The following is a 17,977-nucleotide window of genomic DNA, read 5'->3' on the forward strand; positions in this document are numbered from 1 at the left end:
ATTCCATTAGCACATACTTTAATATAATATTGAATTCATTTTGGTAATGTTTTATTTGGAGAGAGGGAGGGAGGGAGAGAGAGAGAGAGAGAGAGAGAGAGAGAGAGGAGAATATTATCTGGCTTACTCTCTTTTTCCCTCAACTAAGTTGTAAGTAAATTGGATTCATATTTTCTTGCCTTATAGTATCTCATTTTGGAATCAGGAATTTTGTTAGTCTTCCACTTTTCTGATTGAGATTGTATTTGAAAATTATTAGCATTAATACTAAAGCCCATATGCAAAACTATGTGAGCTTTAGGCTTTTTGAAAGGAGTACTTTGGCTACCATTCCAAATTTCCTTTTTTTTTTTTTGTATATTCTTTTTTTTGACAGTTGTGGCATATTCTGAAAACATTTCCTGTTAATTAGATTTTTGAATTATTAGTTTATATCAACCACTTTATCTACTTAACATATTGTGCTCTCCCTAATTTGGTTTTCTTTTTAAAATCCCATATCCCTGCCTCACTCTATCTCTGAGGAGTCTTGGAAAGAGATTGTAAGTACTTAGTCTTCAGAGAAGCAATCTTAATCAATCTCTCCTATTAGTTTTTGTTTGGAATTATGTTGGTTTGTATTGTTATTTCTTTGTTTTTTGTTTCTATTAATATGGTATAGAATTTTAGTTTTCAGGTTTTCTTTCTGTGTTTAGTTTTGATTCTAATGTAATAACAGGTAAGAAATTTACTAGCCTTTATATATAGTTTATCTGTTTGTGCCATCATCCAGATTTCCCCCTTCTTTCCCCTCTCTCTTTCTGTTTTTTTTTTTTTTCCTTAGTACTTTTTCCAATAGTGTTTTCATTCTAGGTCTCTGATAAAGAGAAAATTTCTGTAGCCCTATATATTAAGGAACTTCTATTCTGCCCTTTGCCATTTGAGTGACAATTTAATTTGATATAATTAATTAATTAGTTAATTAATTAATTCCCTTTGAAGCAGATCATCATTCTCTATCCTAGGCTGGCCCTGAACTCCTCCTGTGGCTCAGGCTCATGGTAGTCCTTTTGCCTCCATCTTGAGTGTTAGAATTACAGCCATGAGCCACCACACGTGGCTTCTCCTCTTCTTTAGGATGTTGCTGTATTATGCTATATAAACTTTGTTCCAAAGCCTATTTGCTTTCTCTCTAAAATATTTAGGAATTTAATCTTTTTGTTTTAAAACTTAACATGCTGTGGTATGGATTTTATTCCCATTTGTCCTGTTAGTCTTTTCATGCTGGGATCTTCTGTCTGTCTTTAGCTTCCTTGCCTTCGTCACCTCACCTTTTTTCTAGGATGCATGCTGGTCACATATCTCCTTCTGCACCTTGATTCTTCTTTCATTTTGTTAAATCTCATCCTTTACTATCGTCTTTTAGAAAATATTTCCAATCTGATATTCTAAGTCAATCATTTATCCTTTAGCTGTGTTTATCCTTTTTTAATCGCCTCTATTGTATTTATTTATTTATTTATTTATTTATTTATTTATTTTGGTCTTTTTGAGACAGGATCTACCTATAGCCAGCTGGCCTGGAACTCACAATGTAGACCAGTCTGGCCTTGAATTCACAGAGCTCCGCCTGCCTCTGCCTCCCAAGTGCTGGGATTAAAGTTGTGCGCCACCACGCCCGGCAGCAATGTATACTTTTAAAATGATGTAACAAATTGTTAGACTGGCCTTGAACTCACTAGATCTGCCTGCCTCTGCCTCCCAAGTGCTGGGATTATGCCACTATTTAAAATTATTTTTAAATTTTGGATTCATAATTCATTTCTGTTATACTTTCTTATTGCCTTAGGTTTATTGTGTTTCTTTTAAATTATTGGTAAATCTATTCCAGTGCCTGCAGCAGATACAACCCCTTTACCAGACAATAAAGAAAATCCAAATTTTTCAGTACAGTGATGAACTGCCTGGATCAAACTTTTATAGTTTACTAGCCAGGAGTTCAGCAGGTTTGGCTGAGAAACAAATTTGTCTCAGTCCTGGCCATGGTTTGGTGCCATCTAGTGGTCTTTATCTTCTGGCTTTAATTTCCATGAGCCCAATTTCATTTTCTTCGGTGAGCTCCAGATCAGTAGCAGTTTTAAGACACTCATGTTTAGTTGCCTTTTGTTTTATGGGTCTGAGTGTCACAGTTGTGTGGGAGAAATATGGGTGTGTGTGAACCCTTTTCCTCCCTACTGTTCTCTAAGGTAGTGTTCCCTGGCCTGACTTTACAGTCTACTTCTGATCTCCTGCCCTTTCCTCACTTCTGCCAGAAGGGGATGCCAGTGTTACGTGCTCAGATTTTAAAATTTCTTTGATGGATGGCTATTTTTCATAGTTGATTTCTAGATCAATTCCGATTCCTAAACTATAGCTGCTCTGAATGGAGATGTGAATTGGAAAAGGCTGAAGGCCAACCTGCAGTCATTGCTTATCTGGCAGAGAATTCTGGCCTCCACTAGATCTTTTGATCATTCTCTGCTGATTTTCTACCCAGGAGTTCTCCTTTATGTCGCAAGATGCCTAAAGCAGTTTTATATTGGCCTGCTGATACTAACACTTCGACCTTTGCTGTCCAGTTTCTGTGATGTGATGATGTTGCAAGAACAGTGTGGTAAAAGTCTCCCAAAGCATACTCCTTCCCAAAGAAGGTTCCAGCACCTCGCCCCCCCCCACCATTGTTTCCTTTTAATTTTTTTGTTTTTTCTTTTCTTTCTCTTTTATTATTTTATTTTGTTTTGTGCTTATGTATTGAACTTGAGATCTTATTATATACAAAGCACATGCTGTAACCCTCAGCCGTACCCTTTAATATTCAGTGCTAAGGGCTCAAATCTCTTAAATTTATGACTCTTGCTGCTTGAAAAAGTGTTTTTGTTTCTTTTTTTTTGTGGTATCTCCTCTCCAATTCAAATTCTATATAGTTTATAGCAGCAAAAGACATTAGCAGAGGGAGAAAAGTCTCCCACTATCAAGTCTCAGAACTTGTGTAATTGTTTCATTATGAGCTGTATATTGCCTTGGAAATATGTAGGCTCTGAATACTCCACATCACAATTTTTATTATATTTAGTTCTCTTATTGTTTACTGGAATTTATATGTAGCTTTAGAATTTCTTTTCAGTTCAGTGTGTGATGACTTCAGGAATATATCCTGGTTAGAGATTCTTTTGACCATGTTTCTACCACCTAAATAAGATCTAGAGTGTTTATCAGAAAGCAGGTTAAAGATCATCTATCTTTACTTCCTTGATTGTTTTTGTGAAAATTGGAAGGCTAAATGATTTGGCCAATACTATATAGCTAATAAGAACCTATGCCACCCTAGAGCCCAAGTTTTCTGACTCCCAACTTACCACTTGATTCTCGATGAGTGGTGAACTGCAAAATAACCTTAATATGTTCCTCTTCTAAAAGCATATTTTTCTTTTTAACAATAAAATGTCTCATTGGTATCTATTTTTCCTCTGTCGTGTGACAAGGTAGAAAGAACTGATGTTACTAAGTTCTTCTGACTTTATGCTCTGGTAGTCTGCTCAGGGTGTTGCGTAGAATAGTATACACTGGTAGCTAAAAAGCAAATACTCATTTACTCACAGTTCGGAGGGTGAGAGTCCAAGCTCGATACCTAGTAGCAGTGGGTTTCTGGCTTTCAGATGGCTGCCCCCTTGCTGTGTCCTCACAGCAGAGAAACTCTATAAAACCATGGGCCTGTGGGTTAGTGCTTATGACCCTCTTTAACCTTATTTCTTAAATACATATTTCCAGATAGAGTAATATGGGGGGGGGGCTAGGCTTTCAGAGTATGAATTTGGAGGGAGACACAATTCAGTCCATAGTAAGCTGTATGTGCTGTAACCCTGTGATGTAAATAGCATTCCTTATGGCTGCTGACATGCCTGCCACTTAAAGTGACCAGACTTCAGTTCAAGGTGTGATTAGTCTGAGGAGATTCAGCCTGATGCAAACACAAGTTTTTCTGCTGCCTTTGACTAAAGACAGCTCACATGATTGTACCCTTTTTCTATTCCAGGTAATAGTGACCCCCCTTCTTTCTTCTCTCCTCTCTCCAGCTACAAAATCAGATCAATCCTTCTCCATCAGAATACCAAGAACTGCGATTATAGGTATATGCCTATAGGCCTTTCTTTTAAAGTTATAGCACACTTTCCATGTGAACGATTTAAGATTAAATGAATGGCCACGGCAGGCATAACCAGAATTCTTGGCTTTGCCAAATAGTACCTGTGAATGTAGATGCCTCAGTTTCTCATTGGTAATTGGATGTATTACCTTAGAGTAGCTGACAGTGAGTATTACATGGCATGGTCCTGTTAAAAAATTAGTGTTCAGTTAGTGATAATGATTATAGTCATCAAAACTTGCTACTTTGAGGCTGGAGAGACTGCTTACCAGTTAAGAGCACTGCCTGCCCATGCAGAGGACCCAGGTTTGGTTCCCAGCACCCATGCATGTAGACAATAAATACACTCATATACATAAAATAATATAAAATAATAATAAAAAAACTTTGCTACTTGTAGTGAAATCTGTGGTCGGTCTAAATGATTCTAATATTTTTCCTTGCGTGCCATCCAAAACATCCCCTCTGTCATTTAGGGTCTTTGCAGGCTTCAGCTTGTTCCATGTCCTAACTTAATGGGTGCATACCTACAGAGGATTTTTATAGATCTTACTGTTCTCAATCTATTCTAGGAGATAAGAGAAATCAGAAATCAACCTGTAGTGTTCCTAGCAATTCTTTTTTTTTAAAGATAGGAAAACTGATGGCCTAGGAAACTGGAGCCAGCATGCCACGACCTGTCTGCATGTGTATGTGTGTGCTGCTTTTAGTATGTCACATTGGAATCATTTATCATGCATTCATTTTTTATATTTAATTTTTTTGAGAGAGGGCATCACGCTCCTGATCCTTCTTACCTCAGCCTTCTGAATGCTGGGATTATAGGTATATGCCAAAAGTTCTATAGCATCTGAAATACCTGTACTCAAAATAAACCTCCAGGCAGGCTGTGACCCAAGTCTAACAGATTCCTGTTTAGTAAAGCAAAAGACGGTGAATGAAATCCTTTGTAAAGCAGTTGAAATATTCAGTTTCACCTAAAAATGCCAAAGGGGCACAGGTATAGTGTACAGCCAAAATACCTAGTGAAGGGGCTGGAGAGATGGCTCAGCGGTGAAGAGCACTGATTGCTCTTGCAGAGGACTTGGATTCTATTCCCAGCACCCACATGGTGGCTGTGTACTGTCCTTAACTCCAGTTCCAGGCGAATCTGAAGCTCTCTTCTGACCTCTGCGACATTGCATGACATGGGTGCACTCATATACAAGCAGGCAATACACTCATACACATAACATAAAAATAATAAATAAAATATTAAAAAATACCTAGTGAAGACTTGCTGTTACATACTTAGACAACTAAGCAACAAAACATAACCCACAACACATTTACTTGAGGTAAGCAAGAGTTGTGCTGGGAAGGAAAGAATAGTTCGCTGCATGGTTTAGTGGTTTAGCTTTGAACTGTTTATATAGTCATAATTTTATAAATATTGGGTAAGACTCTAGCTTACATTAGAATAAGGTAAGAAACAATTCTGTGTATGTTGGATCTAAGTAGAAGACAGAGCTCAGTTCTTTCATATATGAGAATCAAATGATTAAAACTTGAAATTGAGAACTGGCAGTGTGAGCACAGTGCTTGGAAACGTGGAAGTAAATTCTAGAATAATCTTATGAAAGAGCAGACAACATTTACCTCTGGAAGGGCGGTATATGGTAGGGGTAATGGGCAAAGACTATTCTGCTGTGCTTTTAAACAAACCTTCTGGAAGTTACTTGATGAGTCAAGCCATGTGCATATGTAGTTTAATAAAATTAAAGCTAAAATAAAAAAAAAACTTGCCTAATGACAAATATTTTGACTTTAAGTTAAGCTGATGCTTTGTTTGAACGCCAAGATAAGCATTGATTTTCTTTAGAAGGCATCATAATTAATTTGCCTCATATTAAATGAATGTCTGCAGTGTGTTAGGCATAGCAGGAGATGTAAATGTAAATGAGACAGTAATCCTTGCTTCCAAAAGAGTCGTGATCCTGTCAGGAGATGAGATAAATGCAAATAACGGGAATTGAAGTTCCTTACAAAACCTGCCAGAAGAGCGGTTTTCCTGAACCTCCCTGACTGGGATTTGCCTCAGTCCTTGGGTTACTACCCAGCTCCTTTTCCGTGATTGTGGTTTTTGCTTATGATTTGCAGTTGGTCTCATTCCAGATCTTAATCTGTTTCCAGTCTTAGTGATCTTGACCCTTTTCTCATGGCCTGCTCTCCTCAGACACTTGCCAAGTTAGAGAAATTCAATAGGAAGAAACAGAACATTTTCATCAATCAAGGAGTTCTAATGTTAATTCGAATTTTTCTCTGTCCCAAGTCAGAAGTGCTTCTTCATTTGTCAAGTTTTTCCCCTCCCTCCCCTCCTCTTCTCTCCTCCCTCCCCTCCTCTTCTCTCCCCCCTCCCCTCCCCTTTTCTTTTCTGTCTGTTCTGATCCGTTCTGTTCTGTTCCATTCAGTTCTGTTCTTTTCTTGAGTACCTACAATGGACAGAGATGATGGTGCTGAGAGTTCATGTGTTACATGATACAGGAACCAGATCCCTCCCCAGCTATCCTTCTAGAAGAGTGCTTTGAGTCAGAGACTTCTACCTGGATGAATTAGAATCCAGGATTATAATTTTATAAATAAGAAAATGAATCTAGAAAAGCAAGTTGGTTTATTTGAGTGTAAAATGTTGGGCTGTCTTCAGAATCAACATAGTATTCCATGGTTTTGTTAATGTTTGTGCCTGCTTATCAGGAGCCTGGGATTCCACTAACCATTTTTTCATAGCCTCTCATTTCTTTACCTTGGGAGCTCTGTCTTAGGTGTAGATTGAATATCCTCAATCTCCAAATCCAAAATCCAGAATGCTCCAAAATTAAATTTTTTTTTTTAACTAGTAGAGTTTGGACTATTTCACATTTTAGATTTTTGGATTAGGGATGCTCAACCAGTAGAGTTATCCCCAAACCCAAAGCACTCTGAACTCTAAAGTATGTTTGGGCCCAACCATTTTAAGGGACACTCAGCCTACACTATTTCCCACTCCTCACCAACAAGTAGATGAAAAGTTTAGAATCTGTTTGTAGTGATGCATTCAAAGCTCAGTTTTCCTGAGTGATTTAAGGTTGCCTTGTTAGAATGAAGCTTAAGGAATAAAGAATTATTTGCAAAACTTTGGAAGAATTTACATTATTTGGAGTTTTAAGTTTTTCATTTGATTTTCAACAAGTGTAAAGCGCTACGCATATGGTAGTAAACTTAGTGTGTGATGAACTAAGGAGCTTTATATGTTAGAAATCATGCCCCGTGTGTGCTGCACTGAGTGTGGAACTAGATGATGCCATAGGCTAGGCCAGTCTTTCCATGAGCATAAGCCCAGAAGAATTCTAGATTTGAGTTTAAATGCTTAACAAATTATCTTAAATTTCCACAAACCTGGAAAACCTATTGCTAATAAATTAAAAATAAATTATTATATTGCTTTAAAAAGAAAAATACCTGAAACCTATTAATTCTTTTATGGATTTATTTTTGGATCTGCAAATTATAGGAATCAATGAAGAAATTTAAAGCATTGTGTTTGTTTCTGGTTTTAAGATTTTGTAAAATACAACAATTACAAAATCATATAAGCAACCAAATGATAAAAATTGAAATCATTTTATAATATATGAATTAAAATATGCTAAAAAGCTTTTGATCACTTTTCCATTTAGAATAGTTGTGTTCTGCTATGATTATATTCTACCTTTTATATTCTACCTTTTCTTTTTTCTTTTTTTGAGGCAGGGCCTTGGTATATCCCTGGCTGCCTGGAACTTACCAGGTAGATCAGGCTGGCCTTGAACTCACAGAGACATGTCTGCCACTGTTAGATTAAAGATGTGAATCACCACACCTGGCTAATTTATATTCTGTCCTAATGTTCTTCAGGATTTGGGAAGAGCATTTCAGCATATCAAAGAATAAACCATGATGAACAGTCTCTTTGATGGTGATAATTCTTAATGTCCTTTTCAATCTGATTGTACAAGCCCTCTGAACGTCACTAAAACCATGCTAAATTTATTCTAATTCAATAGATATATATATAAAGCAACAAATTAATGTAAAAAAAAATCACATAGTTTTGTATTGTATTTGGATATCCAGAACCCTGTATGCATGTAAGCCAGTCAAGGAGGAGGACATGAGGATCAACGAAAGCACTGGTCATAGTGGTTTCCTGATTAATGCAGTGCAGTGCTGTGGACTGCGCTGCTGGAGAAAACAAGAGGCAGGGCTGTCCTTTGTCTTTTTCTGTTTTCTTTATCATTATTACTTATTTTACCTTTATGGAGGAAAAATGTTTCCACAGAATTATGCTTTATCTGAAATCATTATGTAATACTTTGAAAAGTTACGTAGCTGCTTCACAATACAGTTAAATGGGAATCTATTATTCTTTAACATTACAGTGCTGGAAAAGCTGGTTCGAATAGTAGTGTATTCCTGATTACCATTTTCTGCCAGTGCTCAGTTCATGCCATGGGAATAAGTGATGTGTACAGTATGTCCTGATCACATCATATTGTTCCCCAGTCAGTTAACAGTCATGTAGGAAATTAGAAGTAAGTGATCTAGGGCCAGTGACATGGCTCAGTGGGTAAAGGTGCTTGCTATGCCAGCCTGATGCCTGGAGTTTGATACCTAGAAACCTTGTAAAGGTAGAAGGAGAGAACTGACTCCACAGGATTGTCCTCTGCCCTCCACATGTGTGACAGGTGGGAAAGGAGTAAGGCCAGATATGCTTCGGTCTCATGTATGGTTCACTGATGTTTTCCCATTCTTATTTGAAATATCTGTATATAAAATGTATATTGTCTCTTTGTAGGTGACCTCTGCAGTAAATTTTGTTAGTTGTGCTGGAACTTTTGACTCAAAACTGGTGAGAGGTGTCAACCAGACGCGAGAGTTAAGGGCTCCTTTCCCTTCCCGGGTCCTTTTAATTTTCCCTGTCCTTCTATCCTGCCTCAGTCCAGATTTGCTATGCACAGTGATTGTAGGTTTTCTAATTAGAGCCTAAGGAATAGCAGCAGTGTCTGCTGCTCAGCTTTGTTGATGAGAGAGGGTTTGCCTCGTCTGCTGTCAGAGAAACTTTGTCTATGATGTGTTCTTTGCTTCTAGAGTCATTTACATGACCTTTTACCCTCGCATTAAAGCCAGACACAGCCTTACATGTGCTCATGTGTCCTCAGGCATATGTGCATATGTGCCAACTTTCCGATAACATTTGGCTGCTGGATCCACACTAAATATATTACTATGCTTAGACTTGGTTTTCTAAATTTCATTTATTAGAAACACTTTAGAAGCAATTTGAAAATAATCTTTCAGTATTCTAATATTTCAGAATTTATTTTTATCAACATAATATTGTGTTTTAACAAACATTGCTGATTTGAATTTTGTCCTTTTGATGCTTTTAACTCCGTGAGGCATTGTTCTTTAGTCATTTTAGTATATGCATCATTGTAGCTCTCTTGCTCCACATGAGCCACGTTTATACCCGATACCACAAACATGTCCTCATGATGAATAGTAAGAGTGGAAGGATTGTAGGGAGGAGGTGGTGCATAGTGATAGAGAGGAAACTCTGTAAGATACTGCCTGCCATTCTCTAGCTGCTTGTCACAGTTCTGTTGTCACAACAGTTCTCTTCTTTATATCCTTTCCAGTACTTAACACTCAGCAAGTCCAGTTTCTCGGTACACACACATATGCATTTTTCAGAGCATACTCTAGGCATGTTCAAAGAGATGTGCAAAGATATGTCATCCATTGAATCTTTGTAATGAATAGCACATCAATAAGAGAACCTAGAAGCCATTCTATATCAAAGAATTAAAGTTCATATAGATATGTCTGCATCTCAGCCACATTAACATCAAACAGAAAGATAAAAGGAAATTATAGAAGGATGTTTGCAATGTATTTTATAAAGAAAAATCTTTAAAAGAAGCTTGATAGAATATTGTTCAGCTCTACAGAAACTTTCCGAAATGTGGAGGTGAGTATTTGGTAGAACGCTGTAGAAAGTTACCTGTGCTTACAGCTGCAGGAAACTGCTGAGCTCATGTTGTGTGTCTTTCCAGCTCCTGTCATGTGTCTTGCTAGCTCTCTTGGCTCAGTTTCAGGAATCTTGTGAATTCTGAAAAGCAAGATGGAGTTTGTCACAATAATATGAGCTTGGTGGTTCATGCTTTTGGTTCCAGCACTCGGAGGCATAGGCAGGCAGATCTCTGTAAGTTCAGGGCCAGCCTGGTCTATATAGTTAGTTCCACAGTGGGGCTACAAGAAGACCTTGTCTCAAAAAACAAAACAAACAAACAAAATAAAACAAAGTAAACAAAAAATAAAAAACATTGTTTATAGAATAGTTTAGTCTGCTTACTAATCAGTTGTTTGATTCATCTATTAAAGACACAGGTGTTTGGTGTGTAGCTGTTACATGCCCTACACCAGATTTGATTTTCCTGTGAAATGAACCAGATTTTCCTAAATGAACCAGACTTGATTTCCTGTGATAACTAAATAGGAAAATCAGAGTAATTTTAAAAACACTGCCTCTGGGCCAGGCGTGGTGGTGCACGCCTTTAATCCCAGCACTTGGGAGGCAGAGGCAGGCGGATCTCTGTGAGTTCAAGGCCAGCCTGGTCTACATAGTGAGTTCTAGGACAGCTGGGGCTACAGAGAGACCCTGTCTCAAAAGAGACCAAAGCAAACAAACAAAAAACCACTGCCTCTGAGTAAACATGAGAAGTTTTACACCTTTATTAGTAATGAAACAACTCTAAGTGTGAACTTTTTTCTTGATGTATTTTTTCCTTGCACATAATTTCAGACAATGTCAAAGGGGTAGAGAAAGGGACACATTCTCCAATGCCTGGTCTCAGTCAGTATGGTCTTTCTGGAACATAGTTTAGCAAAATCCATACGTAAAAATGCCCATGTCCTCTTACCCTAGAGTCAGACTACAGAGAATTGCTGTAGTTACCTAGTACACGTTTTCCAAAATATTCATGCTGGGATGTCCGCTGAAGCACTGATTGCACCATCAAAGCAAAATAAACAAGGAGAACAAGAAGGGACTGAGGTGTGCATCAGAACAGGGGCACTAAATGAGCTCCTGTTTTCCTGTTAGGATAACGTGCAGCTGTTAAATAAATGAGATGAAGTCTATTGCCATTGAGAAAGGGGCTCTAGATATTGTAAGTGAAAAACCAAAGTTTCAGGTAAAGTGTCAAATACAAAACTGTTGTGTAGAATCAGAAGGAAACTAAACAAATGCACCACGCAGAAGCATCTACATTAAACACTTTGTTTCACAAGCAGTTACAAAAACCTGAACAGCGAGTGCCTTTGGGATGAAAAGGATGGCTTTTGCTTTTCATCGTGTACCTTTTAGTACCCATTATCTAACCCAATGCACATTTAACTGGTATTTTATGTCTTTTAATGCCAATAGAGCTTATCTCAGATTTTCTATCTCCTCACCCTCCATCCCTATTTCCATTTTAATGATAAAACACCACCAGCTGCAAGGAGAAAACAAGCAAAAATTAGCAATTGACTGAGTGATTATATGAACAGTAAACAATTATGTTTTCTGTGAGCATAGATGGCCACTGAAAACACTCTTCAAAACAGGTCATTATTAATATTTATTGTCTTGTTAGTTTAAAACATGATGTAAAGGTCAGGACACAATGGTTAGAGCCAATTGGTCATTAGCTGTGATAATCATTGACCTTAAAAAGGAGAATTGGTCTTCGGAATGATTTTCTGAAGTTGTTAATAACTACTGTATTTGAAGATTAGCAGTTATATTGTGATGGTGACAAGCATGCCAAGAGACATTGGCCCCCTTCATATGAAAAATTATGTTTCCAGTGTGTAATTTGCAATAGCATTCATCAAAATTATTCATTCTTTCTAAAAGGAAAAAATTGATTGGTAGCAGTCGCAGTGCCAAGGTTAGCACTAATGGTGCTGAAACATCTAAATTTCCTGGCTTTTAAACCTTTTAGAAACATTTGGAGAGATTTATATAGGCTCTTCAATATGAAACAGTTCTTAAAAAATAATAAGGTCACTTTTTGCTTGCATGCCAAAAATATGTCTTCTAAATGGAGGAGGAAACTGTCAACTAGCTTCTCCTAACGATTTTACAATCTCTTCATTCATTGTTGTTTAAGTGAAATAAACAGAGATACTTTCTCTGCCCCAAGGTGGCAGTCCTCTGAGGGACTCTGTTTGCATTCATATTTTTTTAGTAAAGCAGCATGTCTTATTGTGGATAGGAGGCCACTGATTGCTTGCTCGCTTCAGAAACTGGAGGTCACATTTATCTTCTCAGTGCTGCATTGTTCCTCATGGCATTTTGCTGTGAATCCTAGAATAGGAACTGACCAGAGGAGATAACCTTCCTGAGCCTATAGAGGTGCAAAACTCCCTTTTCCTTCTTGGACCCTGTAAGTTGCACTGTGATGCAAGTACATGTCTTGTCAAAGTTGATAGAGCAACAAGCTTCTAATTTACTGTAGAATATGCATGATGATGCTTGCAATTCTAGTGTGTTTTTATAAATTAACATGTTGGCATAGAATAAATCAGTATACTTAGTTGCATGTGGTCAAATCAGTAAGAACCAGGCTTTGGTTTTCATCCCTTGTTCCTTCCATGATTAAAGCTCCCGTGTAGAGGTTATTATCATCAGCCAGATGCTTTCTGTTCTTTGTATCTCTTTTACCCACCCTAGCAGGGGAGGAGACTGAACCCCCTTTTTAAGCTGTAGCAGGGTTAGGGACCAGTGGGGTGCTTGGTCAGAGGAGCTGGATAGGTTTTTAGGCCACGGGCCATTAATATGCCCCTTTGCTTGTTCATGGGGGAAAGAAATAGGAAGGGGAGCATTAACTACCATCCAAATCTACCTTTCAATCCTGGCTTTGAATGTTTCAAACTTAAGTTAATAAACTGAAGAGGGGGCAGAATGATCTAGCCAGTGGGGATATGAGTGGTTCAAATGCAGTCCTTGTGACCCTGGATCCAGGCCTTTCCCAGCTGAAGGTACACAAGCCTGCCCTGTATACTTACTGTTCTCTACTGTGTTAATCAGCTTCCCATTACTATAATAAAGCAACTTGTACGTTTAAGTTGCATTCATTTTTCTACTTTAATACGTAGTTTTAGTAAATATCATTTTTGGCCACAGAGTAATCTGTCAGAAATATACACTCTCATTTGACCATTGTCTTGTTTTCAACGCTTCATTACTATATAAATAGTGTGCAAATCTCTCACGTTTTTGCCTAGTATACTCCATAAAAGTCCCTCAAAATCCTCTTCCTGGGTTAAAATGTATAAATATTTTTAAGACTTTCATATTATAATATAAATAAATACACATGAATATCAATCATATGGTATTGGTACCTAACAAGTAGGTACTCAAGTCCTGACTTTTTCTTAATGACAGGAATTTTGAATTGCTTTTGCCAGTTTGGCATCAGTGACACAGTGTTTTTCATTACCTGCCTGGTCTGGGGTAACTGCATTCCTTCTTATGTTCAGTAAATGTTATTGAGTGCTTTCTTTCTGCTGGGCCTGTGCTACTGATAGAGGTTCAGTTGGACTTGGTAGAATATTCTTATGAAAAGATCTACAATCTTTGTTTGGCTGCTGAACCTGGAGACATGAATGTATATTGGTTTTGTACAACATGAGCTGTTTCATTCTGGGCTTTTAATTTTGAAAATGAGAGTGGGCTGTATAATAAACTGTTTTTTAATGTCAAATGGATAAAATGCCTTCTTTATTATTATTATTTTTTGTTATTAGCATGGTTTCCTTTGTGGAGGGTGGGTGTGTCCACGAAGCGTACTGGTTTGGGCTAAATGGCAGACTTACCCTCTCTCTTTCAGTTATTTGTTGGAACCTTATTTAAATTAAGTGGGATTTATAAGCTGTTTAAAATGTAAGAAGGCACGTTTAGTGAGCTGGGAATGTATTTGTCTGACACAATGAAAAATGTATAACCTAATTTTAAATTTTGTTTTTGATGATGGGTTTTTTTGTTTAAAGAATGTTAACATGAATATGTAAGAAATGTTCTATATTCATATACTGGGTTGTTTGTATTATTTTTTTAACAAGTGATTATTGTCTTTCATTTATGATTAAAACATAGATTATTAGGGCTTTATACCTTGGTTGGATTCATCCTGGGCAGCATTTTTACCTGCTAAAATATTAACGTCTAACCTGAAGTATTTTCACAAACGCGATGAGTCTTTTGAAGGTTGTGTGCTCTCTTTTCTGCATTTCCCTTTTACTTACTTTGCATTAGCTTCCCATGATGTTGTTATGAAATGATGTACATTGAGATTATCCATCCATAGACACATGAATTGAACACATTAGTCCAAACCTGCTTTACATATTTCCTTCGCAAATACGTAAATTTGCCATGCTTTTAATGCTTCAGGACTTGTACATTTAGGGCCATTAACAAGCCTCATTCGGGGGCTTATTTATCTTGTTAGGCTTTCAAAGACATTAACAACAGTAGAAGTAGAGTGTACTGCCACTCCAAGGCTGGCAGGTGAAATAATTTGTCAGGGGAAAGCATGAAAATGGAATCAGTATAATTTTAAATATGTGGCAAAGTTGAGGTTATTGTGTTATGTACAGTTAAACTTGCTACTGATATTTTGTTATCTGGAAGCCATTCCTAAGTTATCTCCACCAACCCCCAACCCCCCCTTGCCTGTGTAACTTCAGCCTGGGTATAGAACAAATAATGGCTGTCATTTCTATTTTTAGTAGCTTGGGGGAAAATAGGTGTGACACATCATAAAAAACTTTTATTAACTGCTGATATACATTCTTTTAACAATAGTTATAAGACTAAGGTACCCTTGTACAATAATGTTCAGAATACCAGGAAGAAGGGAAAGGGAATGGCTATCTGTACTGAATAGTGGCTAAGTTATTAAGCCTGCTCTTGACACATAAGTATTCTCTTGGAATGCTTAAAATGACCCATTAGGTTTGTATCTCAGTTTTACTTTGTCTTCAGATGCTAAATATCTTCCTTAAGGCTCCTCAGTTAGTAAGAGTTACTGCTGATTATGACCCAGGCCATCTGATTCTAGCAATTTCATTAAAAGTCATAGAATCTTAGATTTCTTTTTGAGATATGTAGAAGTTTAATATCACTATAAATTAATATAATAATCACATTTAAAAAAGTTTCTTCTCTCATTAGCAGTCAGCAAAAGAAGGTTAGACAGTGGACAGAAGGATATGGAAGGAGGGAAAGCAGAGTACTGAAGAAGGAGGCAAGGTGGCACATGGAGAGAGAGGGAGAAGGTGGCTAGGGTGGGAAGGAAAGCTCTCCTGGCAGAGGCTGGGGAAGGAGAGGAGCGCACGCACTTACACTGGCAAGAATGGGACCATGGGTAGTTGGGAAGTCCAAATGGATCAACTTTGTTTGGCTGGTTGCTTTTGCATTATGAATGTTAATATGTTTTGGAGCAACATTAGCAGAGACCTTTCTCTTTCTTGGGGTGTTCACCTTCTATGACATGATAATTTTGTGTTTTAAGGCTACATGATTCAGAATTCAGGTTGAATATGCTATGTTTTTCCTCTTTTCTTATATATGATACATCCACACAATCAGATTTTTGTAAGTAATCTATATGTTGGATTTAATTTAGCATTCAGTAATGCTCATGAATTTTTTTTTTTGTTTTTAGTTTTTGAAATGAGTTCTCAAACTAACCGTATTTGTAATCTTGAAGATTTTATTTAAAAGTGAAATAAACTTTGACAGTGGGAAAAGGATCTTTCACTTTCAGAGAATTGAAATATGTTCTTTTGATCAACTATGGGTTTATGTATGGTTGTGAAATACCTACTGGGTTCCTTTGTAATCCTGTGCAGTTACTTTAGATTTTCTGTTCTTCATATCTTTTTTTCTATTCTTTGTACCTGCCTATGTACATGTCTGCTTGAATGTACTTTGTAAATATTACTGCTCCACATACCTGTGGGTACATTAGTAGATGACTTTCTAGCATGCCCATTTCATGAACAGACTTAGAATAATCAGACTCTTATTTCACTTAGGTTACATAGCTTAGATTACATAGCTACTGGCTTTGTAAATGAGAACAGTGCTAATCAAGGAAATGGCAAAATGAAAAAAAGTGGTTTGGTCACACTTAACTTACAGATTTTTAAAATAGGGACATTAGTAGTAGACCAACATCTTCACTTTTATAGTACTTCAGTATACAATTTATAAGCTTTTTAAAATCAGCAATCCAACTTTTCAATAGAGAGACAATAATTAAACAAGATAGAATGAGGGAAGATAAGGGAAGGTCAGATAAGCAGTCAAGTTACCACATTTTCATTGGGCATTAATGGAATTTTAAACTTTTAGAAAATGATTAGTTATGAATTCCAATACCGTTGTTGACAAAGGGTCAGTTTTGGAAATTACAGCAAATTTTAAGTGAGAGTTACAAATCACTGTTAGATTATGTCCATGAAAACTCTGTGTAGTTCATACTATCTCACATGAACATTGTTGCTAAATTAAGTTGAAAGATGATTATTGTAAAGAGAGGGGAATATTTACAAATATATGTAATATTGTACATGTCTGAGTATACATGAAATAGCAGCATTGCCTACAAATGAATAATTGCTGATGTCATAAAAGTGGTAAATGGAGAGTCACTTATAAATTTGTCTGCTTTTGTACATTACATTTCTTTCATAGTAAAAAAGCTAGAAAGGGAAATTTCTTTATTTTATGATTTCTTCTTTGCTTGATGAAGTAATTATATCAACAGTTTAAAAATTGTATCGGGGCTGGAGAGATGGTTCAGTGCTTAAGATCACTGACTACTCTTGCAGAGGACTTGGGTTCGGTTCCCAGGACCCATATGGTGGCTAACAATCATTCATTAACTCCAGTTTCAGGGGACCCAACATCCCCTTCTTACCTCTGCGTGCATTGTACAACACAGGTGCACTTACATACATGCAGGCAATACACTTGTGTGCATAAAATAGATAGTAAATATCTAAAAATTTGTATCAGTAAATATGAGTTAAATTTTCTTTGCTTTTTCATGATACAGAAAAGTGACATTTATTATAGCTCTCTTGGAATCAGTTTTACAATTAAGATTTAAAGTATTTGAGATAAATAATTGCGTGTAATTTTTAGTCCTGTTGTTGGCTCTTTCCACATCAGCTATTATAATTATGTCAGCTGAAGGAAGTACTAATTCATTGGCCCCTGAAAATGATTGTATTAGTACAGTGATCACGTCAGAAATGAATGTTTAACATGCTATATTATAAACTCAATATCAGTCCCATTTGTCTGTCCCAATCACTGCATGTAGAATAGTACCTGGCACATAGCATATATGCTGTAATTGTTTTGTTAGGTCTAACCGTGGTTTAAAAGAAAACGTCTTCCATTAAAACAATCTGCTTTTGAATTTCTTTTCTTTTTTTTTTGGAGACGGGGTCTCCCTGTAGCAAATTCACTATGTAGACCAGGCTGGCCTTGAAACACAGAGATCTGCCTGCCTCTGTCTCCTAAGTGCTGGGATTGAAGGCGTGCAACACCACACCGGATTTCAATTTATTTAAGAATATACTAGACATGAGGTTTTCACTACCTGACAAACATTCAGGGTGTACTGTGTGACTTATAAAGTGGATGCATACCTGGTCTTTTGTCTTCACATGCAGCCATTTTCCTCA

At 37.0% G+C, this 17,977-nt stretch overlaps 1 protein-coding gene across 1 annotated transcript in view; it reads left to right on the forward strand.

Moving 5' to 3' along the window:
* Fbxl17 (F-box and leucine rich repeat protein 17) overlaps positions 1-17,977 on the forward strand; it is a 479,631-nt gene that overhangs the window by 114,809 nt on the left and 346,845 nt on the right.

The sequence above is a fragment of the Nannospalax galili genome, unplaced genomic scaffold (genome assembly GCF_000622305.1).
Source record: "Nannospalax galili isolate Female #2095 unplaced genomic scaffold, S.galili_v1.0 scaffold578, whole genome shotgun sequence".
Taxonomy (NCBI): Eukaryota; Metazoa; Chordata; class Mammalia; order Rodentia; family Spalacidae; genus Nannospalax; species Nannospalax galili.